Here is a 13,691-nt window from a genome sequence, read left to right as displayed (position 1 = left end):
GATTTGTAAATCCAGATATCCCACCCAAATACTAAAAGGAATGAACCCATTTGGTAGTAATTATAATAATTTACAATTCAGAGAAGTGTCCAAAATTCATAATGTAAAAAAGGTGTCTAGCTATGCACATGCATAGATCTGCATTATTGCAACGTTATGGATAATAGCAGCCCCAAAAGGTCCTCTCACACATTAGATAGCCATCATTGTAGGAATTATCAGTAGATCACAAACCTCATAGTCCATTATGTTGTAGATAGGACAAAAATCCATAAAAGCTGTATGGCAGCCCACCTGAACAAATAATAACTTAAAGAGTAATTTCATCACTGGAGAGTAAAGGCCCAATTCATGAAGGTGATCACATCACAATTCTGGTTTAATCAATTTCAAATATCGCCACATTTTTGCTTATCTCTAAACAGTCAAATATTTAGCAACTTTTGGAGTTTTTAGGCCAGTTTCGTACAGATTTGTCAAAATGGACAGAGTTTGGGTGGATCATGGCGAAGCTGGCCAGCAACTTCTTCAATATTTATGCAGAAATTCCACCAGGAATGTACTCCGGTCCCTGAGTGTAGTAACCTTCCTTCCAGAGGTGAACGGCACAAGTAAAATGCACTTTATTCATTAAGAGGCATGTGGCTTTTAATGTATTTAGCGGACCTTACTCCAGCAGTGTCTTCATAAAAGAGAACCTGACAGCACAATTTTGTAATGCAAAGTCACTGTAGTACAGATTTTATTGAAACCTTTGGTGAGGTAATCCGCTTTGCTGTTCTTCTTTAATCACAATTTGAAGCAGAGCGATGGAGTCTGTGTCCATTTTGTTGGCGTTAGAATAAAAAGGACTGACTCCACACCTAAAATATATAATAAATTGGGTACAGTAGTACAATGCAGGATGTGCTGTAAATGTTTTCAGAATAATTTGGGAAAGTTATGAAATGTCCTATTAAGGTCTGTTCTGTTCCTGATCTAAGGATCTTGGCTTTTAGTTGGGATGAATCTGTGCTGCACTTTATGTACATGCTCAGTAGTGACTAGTGCTGTGGGGTCGAAGTCAGGGAAATTGAGGAGTGTGAGTCAGTGGTTTGGCTTACCGACTCGATAGCCCTAGTTTGAAATTTTCTGTTAATTAGGTTTCGGTGCACAGTGGCCAGACTGTACACTGGGTCTTCTCCTCCCTGTCTATGATTCCCCGCCCCTCCATCTGCCTCTGGTCTTTGAATAACCGGTCACTACTTTTTCAGTGACCTGCCTCCTCTGTTCTGAAAGAGGTGGCAGGCGGAGGGGCTGAGGAATCATAGACAGGAAGGACAAGACCCAGTGCACAGTCCAACCCTTGTGCGCCAAAATCTAATGAACAGAAAACTTGAAATGTTGATTAAAAAAAGAACAGCATAGTGGATTTCTTCTCCAAAAGTATCAATTTAATCAGTATTATAGCACCAATATGGCCACGTCTTTACTTTACAATACAAAATTGTGCTGTCGGGTTCTCTTTAAGACTGGAGTATGCAATGCCATTCTTAATTAGCCCAATGTATAGAAAAAAGACTTTTCAAATAGCCCTAATTAAAAAAAACTTGAATGTTTTGTGTCTACAGCTCCTGTTCAGATCTGTGCATTTCATTGATAACAAGCTACAAATAACCCCGATGTAATCTTATATACATAGTGGTCCATTACTTGTAGTATTGCCCCCGATGACGCCACATAACCACAGCGATACGCATGGGGTCTAACCGCCCTGACGTGTTTCATCGTATACATTTGGTTCTTGGATCTCATATTATGGACCTGATCTGGGTGTATTGGCTAATTACCTATAGATACTTTCTACACATATATGGACCTTTCATTTATATAGTTATACTTCTCTCATCTAGTGGACTGTATTGTTGTTGATATTTTTTTCCATATGATCTATATACGCCATACACTTTTTGCTTGCACCTTATTTATGCATCGCTTTTATTATGTACCGTATATGTCAGTTTTGGCGGCATCTTGTTTTTATATTAGTGCTTGTATTTCGGTCTCAACAAAATTTGTATATTTTTATACAGGTGTGCTTATCATTGTGTCATGCTCTTTTCTTTTGGTTGTACGTTAATTTTTGATTACTGATTTAGCACCCATTTCATTATTAGCTGTTTTGTAATTGATCAAGAGGTACACGTCTCTTATTGGATTTGTTTCATCTTACAGATGGATTGTAGCAGCAGACTATACCGGGTTTGTTTGTAGGCTGTTACTATGGGGACGCATAGATCTGAATGGGAGCTGTAGAGACAAAACAGGAGATTCCAATTTAAAGAGGATGTCCAGTACTTAGGATTGATGGCCTAACCTTAGGTAGGTCATTAATGTCTGATTGGTCGGGTCCGACATCCAACACCCCCGCCGATCAGCTGTTATCGGTATCATTGGGGGCCGACTGCTGGAAATACTCACTTGTGAAGCTCCTCCATCTTCTGATAGTGGCTGAGGCTTGGTACTGCACATCCGCCTCCTATTCAAATCAATAAAAGGCGTATGAGTAGTACCCTGCGGTGGCCACTATCAGAAGACAACAGCTCCACAAATTAGTATTTACGGCCACCACCTCCGATAATAGCTGATCGGGGGTGCCGGGTGACGGACCCCATCTAATCAGACATTGATGACTTACCTTAATGATAGATCATCAATACTAAAGTAGTGGACAACCTCTTTAAGGATGTATGAAAATCCACATAATTTTTCACTTCCTTTTGAAAGTGGCTCCGGTTTTTATTCTGTAATCATCATAAACATGTACAACCTTTTCATATCACTGATCTTTGGATTTCATTTTGTGCTGTAGGACAGCTATGGATGATTTCTTGGTCTATATCTCCCAGCTGATAAGAGTGATGATGCTACATTGAGGTCCTTTATATATCCTTTTCACCCCATACGGATGTGTCACACAGGAGCTGGCTTCATGAATGGCTTCCTTTTTTAGTACAGACATCCATCCATACTTCGGAGTCAGGACACTTGGAGCACCTGGCTGTACTGAGAGGCAGCTTTGTGTTATGTTCCTGTGCCTGTCGCTGCAGCTGCTCGGCTCTTATGCAGCGCCTGTCACCCACTGTCCCTGTCCTATAATGCTCCAGTGTTGTAGTCTGAGGCATCTTGTCTTCTTCACTATGGATGTGGGCGAATACTAACAAGGCTACAGATGATGATGATCATTGCTGAGGACATTTCTGAGTGTACACATTACTAGCTTTCTCAGGGTATACTGGTCTGTGAACTATACGCCCAAGGCTTCTGTAACCTGTATATTACTGCTTAGATGCCATATTGGCTTCTGGTTTCTTGCCAGGGATACTCCTGCACCATAAATTTCAGGAGATGCCACCGTCCTTGTCTTGAGGTGTGTCCATTTGCTGGAGGGTAAGGTGTCTTATTTATTCAAGTTTCAATGTCATATCATAAAAAGGAGCTCTCCTGACAGATCTCTCTTATGAAGTATTTCTATTTTCCCAATTAAATAAAATTTCTAAACCATCTTTTCTTATAACTCTGGATAGTGCTCTTGTCCTGTTATTCCTCTTGTCAATTTCGCAATGATTGGACAGTGTCAGTGTATAGGACACAACCCCAACATCATCCAGCTCATACATTTCTAGGAGGAAAAATAGAGGAATGGAGAGATCTAAGAAAAGGATGATTCGGAATTGTTATTTTAGAGGGAACTGAATTATTAAAGGGAATCTGTCACCTACTTTTTCTCATATAAGATGCGGCCACTGCCATTAGGGGCTTATCTTCAGCATTCTTTAATGCTGTAGATGAGCCCCCGATGTAACCTGAAAGATAAGAAAAACAAGTTGTATATTATACTTACCTGGGGGGTCCGATGGGCGTCACGGTTCGGGGCCTCCCATCTTCATGCGATGACGTCCTCTTCTTTGCTTCCTGTCGCAGCTCCTGCGCAGGCGTACTTTATCTGCTCTGCTGAGGGAAAAGTAAAGTACTGCAGTGCGCAGGCGCTAGGCTTGTCGGACCTTTCCCGCCGCCTGCGCACTGCAGTGCTTTGCTCCTCCCTCAACAGGGTAGATAAAGTACGCCTGCGCAGGAACGCGACAGGAAGCAAAGAAGAGGACGTCATCGCATGAAGATGGAAGGCGCCGGACCGCGATGCCCATCGGATCGGACCGCACCCCCAGGTGAGTATAATCTAACTTGTTTTTATTCTTTTTCAGGATACATCGGGGGCTTATCTACAGCATTACAGAATGCTGTAGATAAGCCCCTAATGGCGGTGGCCGCAGCTTATATACGAAAAAGTAGGTGACAGATTCTCTTTAACTAAACAGCAGAGATGATCAGAAAGGTTCACATGGTCCTTGTCAAGCAGCCACTTTGGTAGTCCATGTCTGCCGCTCAGACCCTTGTGAACTTCCTCCTACCTGCCGGAATCCTTGGTGCCTCTTCTGATTTGTATATTATATAAATACCACAGGACAGAAATATTTGCAAGTGAAACAAGTGTGATTTATTGGTGCAGCCAAAATGATCTGTACATGAAACAGGCCGATGTTTCTGTCAAAATATGAGAAGGGACCGCTACATGAAGGGTCTTGATCAAGCAGCCACTTCGGTAGTCCATGGCTGCCAATCAGACTCCTATAGACTTTCACCTACTGTCTGGAATCCTTGGTGCCTCGTCTGATTTGTAGGCCTAGAACGAAATCTTTGTTGTGTTGTGATGAACTCTTGACATTGTGCTGAGCCTACTAAGTGAAAGAGGCACTGGGGATACCAGCCATGTGGATGAGGGTCGCAGGGATCTGGTCAGTTGCCACAGACTACTGACATGGTGGCTAGACCAGGGTCCTTCAAATCTTTTTCATCATCTCTACTATACAGACATATGTATAGAGAGCTGACAGGTTGTTCCAATTCCTTGTAATCTCTGACAAGACTGATTTCATGATACTTGTTCATAAGATGACTGAAGCTTGGTGGCTCAATGGATAGCACTGCAGTCTTGCAGCGCTGGGGTCATGGGTTCAAATCCCACCAAAGATAACATTTGTTTGTATGTTCTCCCCATGTTTGCGTGGAGAGTGGATTTCCTCCCACACTCCAAAACCATACTGATGTGGAATCTAGATTGGTCCAGTGGCAATAATGTCTGTGAAGCGCTGTGGAATTGAGAAGTGAGAAAAATAAACAAAATCTTCAGGAATAGTGTATTCCATTAGTAATAGTTTTAGTGCCGCATGGTTATCAGTTGCTATCACTGTTGCTATTAACACATCTACTGTACATGGGTTGTAAATTTCCAAATACTTTAATGTTTTAGGCTGGTTAATTGGTGCTCCCCTTGAATTATCTTTCTATGAACTTGGCCTTAATGTGAGAAATATAAATTAGATTGTGAGCCGAATTTGGGACACTATCGACATAAAGAAAATATGTTTCTCTTTGAAAAGTTGGGTGTTATCTGGCCCTCAATAATTCTATATGATACATGTTTACAAATTTTGTTTGGTTTTAATTATTAATCTACACATCTGGTAGGAAGTTATTGGTGATCCTCATTTCTTAACCTACTCCTTGGAAGCACAATTTATGTCTGCACATACACATTAAATTGCTTTTGGCAAAAAAAAAAAATACTTGTTTAGTCAACAGCTTCTCCTCTTGACCTCCTGTTATATTTCAAGTAGAGTAAGGCGTTGCTGGACAGTTCTGGCGGCGGCCTATCTCCTTTAGGATAAAGAAGGCTTGGGCACAATCCTTTTGTTATTGACATCTGCGGTTGGGGGAAACGTACCAATTTATGTTTATTTCATTAATTCACTGCCTGTTTTGGATATTATGGGCTAATTCATTGTTGAATTTTGTAAGCAGTGAGTGGAGGTGGATATCGTCCTCTCCATGCAGTCTTCGTATACAGCCTATGAACGCCATGTTGTTAATCTCTTGCAGACTGCAGGGTTTGATGGCTTCGGAAGTGGTTTGAAATTGGGCTCTCACGAGGGCCGCCCTCAGACCCTTACTACGGTAAGAAGACCCATGTCCACCTGCTCCTTGACTCTGGGTCATCCCCTTGGCTCGGCAGGACCTTTTACCTTCTACTGAGCACCTGTTCCTTCCCTGCACAGCTTTCCTTTTTTACCCTAGGTTGTAATGCTGCACTGCGAATTGCTCCAGCATACAACGTCTCCCTTCTTCTAGCATGATGTTCACACCTATCTTCCTTAGTCTTATACCACACTGCACTTCCTAAATGTTTGCTTTGTATTAGCCTGTGCGTTCTCTTTTGGTGGTGCGTACCTTCTACTTACCTTATGTCTTTTCTATGACCATTACTTAACACATTTTGATTCTAGGTTGCGGCAATGAATTTCACTTGGTCTAATGAAATGGCAATGTATGCTGAGTACTCTACATTCTATACATGGAGAATACTGTGGATTTGCTTGTTAAAAATAAAATAGGTCAAGAATGAATGAGCCGCTTTTAAAATGCTGATATGATCTAATATTGTTGCGGTATATGAGAGATGACTAGATTGAGTATGTATAATAGTAGTAAACCATGCGATTCTGTGTCATAACCTTCCCTGGGGATACAACACCTTTTTAGGTAGAAAGCTTTAAGATCTTATGTAAAGACTGGATACTGTCTTTGTGCTTCTTTATAAGTATTCGTACCAGTTAAGTGGAAAGAAACACCACAGTTAAACCAGTGTGCAATGGTGCCCAAGGAGTGGGATGCATACAAGGGTACAGTAAGGCCCTGTGCCCCTCTGAGAACCCCATTGTGGCTTGTGCCACATTGTACTGTACTACAGACATGTCTGTGAGGCCTATGATCCATATTCATATATCATTGGCCTGTGCATAGTTATCAGTGCTTTGGACTTCTATTTCCCTAGTAGACTCGGGGTATGTGCACACTACGTCTTTTTCAGCCTGGAATCCGTCTGGGAAAAAAATGTGCGAAAACCACAGCGAAAAATAAACATAATGCACATCAATATAAAAATGACATTACTGTGCACATGTCCAGTCTTTTGTTATTTCTCGTAACTGCTTTGAAAACCATGAAGCAGTTAATAGAAGCAGCATGTTAATTTTTCACCATACAGCATCATGTTATCCATAGTACTTCCCGTTTACATTCAGTGATGTGCTAATGCTAACGATTTAGTTATTCCAGCATAAATGGTCCAATTACCCAATGTGCCATTGTTTTGCTTGTTCATAGCGTGATTACCGGCATATTTACATGGGGCTGATCATCGGGAATGAACCCTCTTACGAATGCTGGTTTGCCAATTGTCAGCTCATCTAAATGTACCTTAAAGAGGTTTACCAGAACCTTAACATTGATGGCCTAACCTTAGGATAGATCATCAATGTCTGATCGGTGGGGGTCAGCTGTTCCCGGTGCCTGTATAGTGGCCCCACCTGGGTACTGCATATGTGTGCCCCAATACTAGGCCGCAGCCACTATTCTGTTGACAGAGCTGTGCTTTGCCGCCCTGCAACTGAGCAGTTCCAGCTGTCACCGGGAACGGCTGGTCAGCGGGGATGCCAAGTGTTGCACCCCCACCGATCAGACATTGATGACCTATCCTATGTATAGGCCATCAATGTTAAAGCAAGGGCTCATTAAAAAGGTTGTCCAGGACTTTGAGTTGCACAATAGGGGAGGACAATACACAACACTGATCACCTATTTGGGCTACTCTATGTCTATAAGTGGACATCAAAAGTTAGCCCCAAATTAGTCCTCTGTACTCAGTATACAGTAGATGCAGTTTCTTAGGGCAAATGTGGGGCAGGAATTTCATTGACATGAAAGAATAGTTACTTTTAGGCTGTTAGAGATACCATTTCCAATAATAAATTCCTCCTGGACCTTTCTCGGTGCAATCTGTTATGATGGTACTGCCCTGACACAGTGGGATAGGAAACTATGTAGCAAACCCATAACTCATATCATTGAAAAAGATTCAGGAGGAGTAATACCCTTGAAAAAAGTGCATGAGGACTGAAATGTGTGTTCTGTAGTATCTCTAACTTTGCAACAAAGTATCGGATTAATGATGCTTATGACTAACCACTAATTGGAGGTTTCCGTCATGGTCACTATTTTCCCCTTTGCCCTGTCCATTTTTTTATGTTATATTTGAGGTTGCACCTATACTGAGTGTCGGGAATTTTTTTTTGCTATCTGGTGAGACCCAAACAAGTCATCATGTGGCACCTAACAGGGGGATTAGACGGATGAAGTGCCGAACATATTGTTATTGGCCCGAACTTAAGGTAACCACTTGGAGAGGTAAATGCAGCTCATGGGAAAATGTCTCAGGCAGCTGAGCCAGAAGTCTATGACAACAGTCATTATCACTGGAATGCCGGTGCAATAGAGAACCAGCTCAGAAATGAGAGGATGCACAGCTAATTATTATTATTTTTAGCTTCATGCTGCCAGAAAAATGCGGTACTTGTAAAGCAGTTTATGTAAAGTGCCGTGTTACAAACCTGCACTGCATGACAATAGCTTGACTGTCAGACCAGTATGGCGGCCTTCTTTATGTTTGCCTGACTATTTGTCATATATGCTGGTTTTCTGTGGAAAGATGTATAGCGAAGTAGAATCCTATTCCTGGCATGTAATAGTGCTGCCCTCTATAGTACAAATCTTACATTGCGGTAATCATTAGGTAAACCTGTCATGTAAAAAAAACCCACCATTAACCTGTAGATATGGGGTTAATCTGCAGGTTAATAGCGTTCTGAAGCCATGCAGCCGTCACACAGAAAGTCCGGCTGCTGGGAGGAAGTTAACTTTTCCTTCTGGCAGCCTTCGGCTTTCAATCAGAGTCACCACTCAGGACATAGTTAGTGATGGCTGTAAGACTCCTCAGGCACTGACTGACCGCCGCCTCTGCAATGTATCACCACAGAGCTGGCTGTCAGTTCTCAGTTCCTCTGGGCGTATGTGTTTTGTCTGAAGGTGAGGCGAGTGAAGCGGCCGCCGATTGTCTGCAGGGGTCATGTGACGTAGTTTGTGCGATTAGCACAGACACAGAAAATGTAGAAGATGGGGAAATTCCTTTGTCTTCTCTGCATCTGTGCTGCGAGAGAATCAGAGCACAGCACCCTGACCCCGGCCTAACAGTTGCACCCATCTGCCTTTCCCAACAGTTCGATACCTGCTGTTGAGCTGTACATAGAGAAATCCCTTCGTCCCTTGGTTTATAGCTTGTTGCAGATGTTAGAATTTTCTAGGCAAATCTTTTGTAGTGTGAGCAGAAACCGACGTAAACATGGGGAGAACATACAAACTCCTTACAGATGTTGTCCTTGTCAGATTCAGTCACAGGATCACATGCTCGATACAGATGTGAAATAAAACTAGAAATCAGACATTTTCACGGCAATTAAATTTCAGACTATGGCTCCCATTCATGAAGCTGTTTTTGACAGAATACTTTTGCAAAACTTGAAATATCACAACATTTTTAACAAAAATGTACTCTAGCCTCTGAATTTGGGGCATCTTATACCAGAGATCCCTTCATAACAACTAGAGCATAAAATGCCGATCTTAAAGGAGTCAACTGGAACTAGTTTATTTATTTTTCTACAATGGGCCTAAGAACTAACAGGCAGATAGTTGCTAACTACCTGCCTGTTTTTCCTGGCGTCGGCTCAGAGTGGTCACGGACTGCTCCTGCCAGCGATTTTGCTGCTTCACGTCAACAGAACAGCTCTTTCTCTTCTTTACTGCTGTGTCGACATGGGGAGACTGTCAACCTCATGCTGATTGACATCTGGCTTCCTGCAGTTAGGCAGCATGGGAGTCGGCTGTCAATCAACATGTCATCAACAGTGATGCCCCATCAACAGAGCAGAGCGGAAGCAGCTGCTGTCAGGATGACGTCAGAGTAAGCCGCAGAATTGCCAGCAGCAGCGATCTGTGACCACTGAGTCGGCTGAGATTGGCAACCAGCAGGTAATTAGAAACTACTTGCTTGTTAATTCTTAAGCCCATAGTAAAAAAGTAAAATAGTCCTCGATAACCCCTTTAAAGACTTATATATTTACAAGGTGGGGCCCTGTTTTTCCTATAAAGAACTGTGAACTACCTGTTTCCTTTAAACTAGCTGTACTCCATGATAAAATGCCACCTGCAGCTGAAGCATCCTGAATACAGTCTCCATAAAACTCCATGCTACCCACAAATCTGTCGGCAGTGAGATTCTCCTATTAGTAGAAGCCCCCCTTTATGGTCTGGGCAATGAGATTCTCCGATTAGTAGAAGCCCCCCTTATTCTTTGGGCAATGAGATTCTCGTATTAGTAGAAGCCCCCTTATGCTCTGGGCAATAAGATTCTCCTATTAGTAGAGCCCCCCCTTATGCCCTGGGCAATGATATTCTCGTATTAGTAAATGCCCAGAGCATAACGGGGGCTATGAGATTCTCCTATTAGTAGAAGCCCCCCTTATTCTCTGGGCAATGAGATTCTCGTATTAGTAGACGCTCCCTTATGCTCTGGGCAATGAGATTCTCCCATTAGTAGAAGCCCCCTTATTCTTTGGGCAATGAGATTCTCGTATTGGTAGAAGCCCCCCTTATGCTCTGGGCAATGAGATTCTCGTATTAGTGGAAGCCCCCCTTATGCTCTGGGCAGTGAGACTCTCCGATTAGTAGGAGCCCCCCTTATGCTCTGGGCAATGAGATTCTCCGATTAGTAGAAGCCCCCCTTATTCTTTGGGCAATGAGATTCTCGTATTAGTAGAAGCCCCCTTATGCTCTGGGCAATAAGATTCTCCTATTAGTAGAGCCCCCCCTTATGCTCTGGGCAATGATATTCTCGTACTAGTAAATGCCCAGAGCATAACGGGGGCTATGAGATTCTCCTATTAGTAGAAGCCCCCCTTATTCTCTGGGCAATGAGATTTTCGTATTAGTAGACGCTCCCTTATGCTCTGGGCAATGATATTCTCCTATCAGTAGAAGCCCCCTTATTCTTTAGGCAATGAGATTCTCCTATTAGTGGAAACCTCCCTTATTCTCGGGGCTATGAGATTCTCCTATTAGTAGAAGCCCCCCTTATTCTCTGGGCAATGAGATTCTCCGATTAGTAGAAGCCCCCCTTATTCTCTGGGCAATGACATTCTCCTATTAGTAGAAGCCCTCCTTATACTCTGGGTAATTAGATGCTCCTATTAGTAGAAGCCCCCCTTATGCTCTGGGCAATGAGATTCTCCTATTAGTAGAAGCCCCCCTTATGCTCTGGGCAATGACATTCTCCTATTAGTAGAAGCCCCCTTATGCTCTGGGCAATGACATTCTCCTATTAGTAGAAGCCCCCTTATGCTCTGGGTAATTAGATGCTCCTATTAGTAGAAGCCCCCTTATGCTCTGGGCAATGAGATTCTCCTATTAGTTGAAGCCCCCCTTATGCTCTAGGCAATGAGATTCTCCTATTAGTAGAAGCCCCCCTTATGCTCTGGGCAATGAGATTCTCCTATTAGTAGAAGCCCCCCTTATGCTCTGGGCAATGAGATTCTCCTATTAGTAGAAGCCCCCCTTATGCTCTGGGCAATGAGATTCTCCTATTAGTAGAAGCCCCCCTTATGCTCTGGGCAATGAGATTCTCCTATTAGTAGAAGCCCCCCTTATGCTCTGGGCAATGACATTCTCCTATTAGTAGAAGCCCCCCGTATGCTCTGGGCAATGAGATTCTCCTATTAGTAGAAGCCCCCCTTATACTCTGGGTAATTAGATGCTCCTATTAGTAGAAGCCCCCCTTATGCTCTGGGCAATGAGATTCTCCTATTAGTAGAAGCTCCCCTTATGCTCTGGGCAATGACATTCTCCTATTAGTAGAAGCCCCCTTATGCTCTGGGTAATTAGATGCTCCTATTAGTAGAAGCCCCCTTATGCTCTGGGCAATGAGATTCTCCTATTAGTTGAAGCCCCCCTTATGCTCTAGGCAATGAGATTCTCCTATTAGTAGAAGCCCCCCTTATGCTCTGGGCAATGAGATTCTCCTATTAGTAGAAGCCCCCCTTATGCTCTGGGCAATGAGATTCTCCTATTAGTAGAAGCCCCCCTTATGCTCTGGGCAATGAGATTCTCCTATTAGTAGAAGCCCCCCTTATGCTCTGGGCAATGACATTCTCCTATTAGTAGAAGCCCCCCCTTATGCTCTGGGCAATGAGATTCTCCGATTAGTAGAAGCCCCCCTTATTCTCTGGGCAATGAGATTCTCCTATTAGTAGAAGCCCCCCTTATGCTCTGGGCAATGACATTCTCCTATTAGTAGAAGTCCCCCCTTATGCTCTGGGCAATGAGATTCTCCGATTAGTAGAAGCCCCCCTTATTCTCTGGGCAATGACATTCTCCTATTAGTAGAAGCCCCCCTTATGCTCTGGGCAATGAGATTCTCCTATTAGTAGAAGCCCCCCTTATGCTCTGGGCAATGAGATTCTCCTATTAGTAGAAGCCCCCCTTATTCTCTGGGCAATGAGATTCTCGTATTAGTAGACGCTCCCTTATGCTCTGGGCAATGAGATTCTCCCATTAGTAGAAGCCCCCTTATTTTTTGGGCAATGAGATTCTCGTATTGGTAGAAGCCCCCCTTATGCTCTGGGCAATGAGATTCTCGTATTAGTGGAAGCCCCCCTTATGCTCTGGGCAATGAGACTCTCCGATTAGTAGGAGCCCCCCTTATGCTCTGGGCAATGAGACTCCTATTAGTAGAAGCCCCCCTTTATGGTCTGGGCAATGAGATTCTCCGATTAGTAGAAGCCCCCCTTATTCTTTGGGCAATGAGATTCTCGTATTAGTAGAAGCCCCCTTATGCTCTGGGCAATAAGATTCTCCTATTAGTAGAGCCCCCCCTTATGCCCTGGGCAATGATATTCTCGTATTAGTAAATGCCCAGAGCATAACGGGGGCTATGAGATTCTCCTATTAGTAGAAGCCCCCCTTATTCTCTGGGCAATGAGATTTTCGTATTAGTAGACGCTCCCTTATGATCTGGGCAATGATATTCTCCTATCAGTAGAAGCCCCCTTATTCTTTAGGCAATGAGATTCTCCTATTAGTGTAAACCTCCCTTATTCTCTGGGCAATGAGATTCTCGTATTAGTAGACGCTCCCTTATGCTCTGGGCAATGAGATTCTCCCATTAGTAGAAGCCCCCTTATTCTTTGGGCAATGAGATTCTCGTATTGGTAGAAGCCCCCCTTATGCTCTGGGCAATGAGATTCTCGTATTAGTGGAAGCCCCCCTTATGCTCTGGGCAGTGAGACTCTCCGATTAGTAGGAGCCCCCCTTATGCTCTGGGCAGTGAGATTCTCCGATTAGTAGAAGCCCCCCTTATTCTTTGGGCAATGAGATTCTCGTATTAGTAGAAGCCCCCTTATGCTCTGGGCAATAAGATTCTCCTATTAGTAGAGCCCCCCCTTATGCTCTGGGCAATGATATTCTCGTACTAGTAAATGCCCAGAGCATAACGGGGGCTATGAGATTCTCCTATTAGTAGAAGCCCCCCTTATTCTCTGGGCAATGAGATTTTCGTATTAGTAGACGCTCCCTTATGCTCTGGGCAATGATATTCTCCTATCAGTAGAAGCCCCCTTATTCTTTAGGCAATGAGATTCTCCTATTAG

At 43.4% G+C, this 13,691-nt stretch overlaps 1 protein-coding gene across 3 annotated transcripts in view; it reads left to right on the top strand.

Moving 5' to 3' along the window:
- SEPTIN5 (septin 5) overlaps nucleotides 1–13,691 on the top strand; it is a 98,946-nt gene that overhangs the window by 31,141 nt on the left and 54,114 nt on the right. Inside the window, exon 1 of one of the 3 annotated variants that reach the window (XM_077293408.1) lies at nucleotides 5,981–6,051. The exons of the other annotated variants lie outside the window; for them this stretch is intronic. The gene's annotated coding sequence lies outside the window, so the exon portion shown is untranslated. Of the gene's footprint in view, nucleotides 1–5,980; nucleotides 6,052–13,691 lie in introns of those variants that run through there. 3 annotated transcript variants of the gene reach the window in all.

This window comes from Ranitomeya variabilis, chromosome 1 (genome assembly GCF_051348905.1).
Source record: "Ranitomeya variabilis isolate aRanVar5 chromosome 1, aRanVar5.hap1, whole genome shotgun sequence".
Taxonomy (NCBI): domain Eukaryota; kingdom Metazoa; phylum Chordata; class Amphibia; order Anura; family Dendrobatidae; genus Ranitomeya; species Ranitomeya variabilis.
This window is presented reverse-complemented; position numbering and strand designations above follow the sequence as displayed.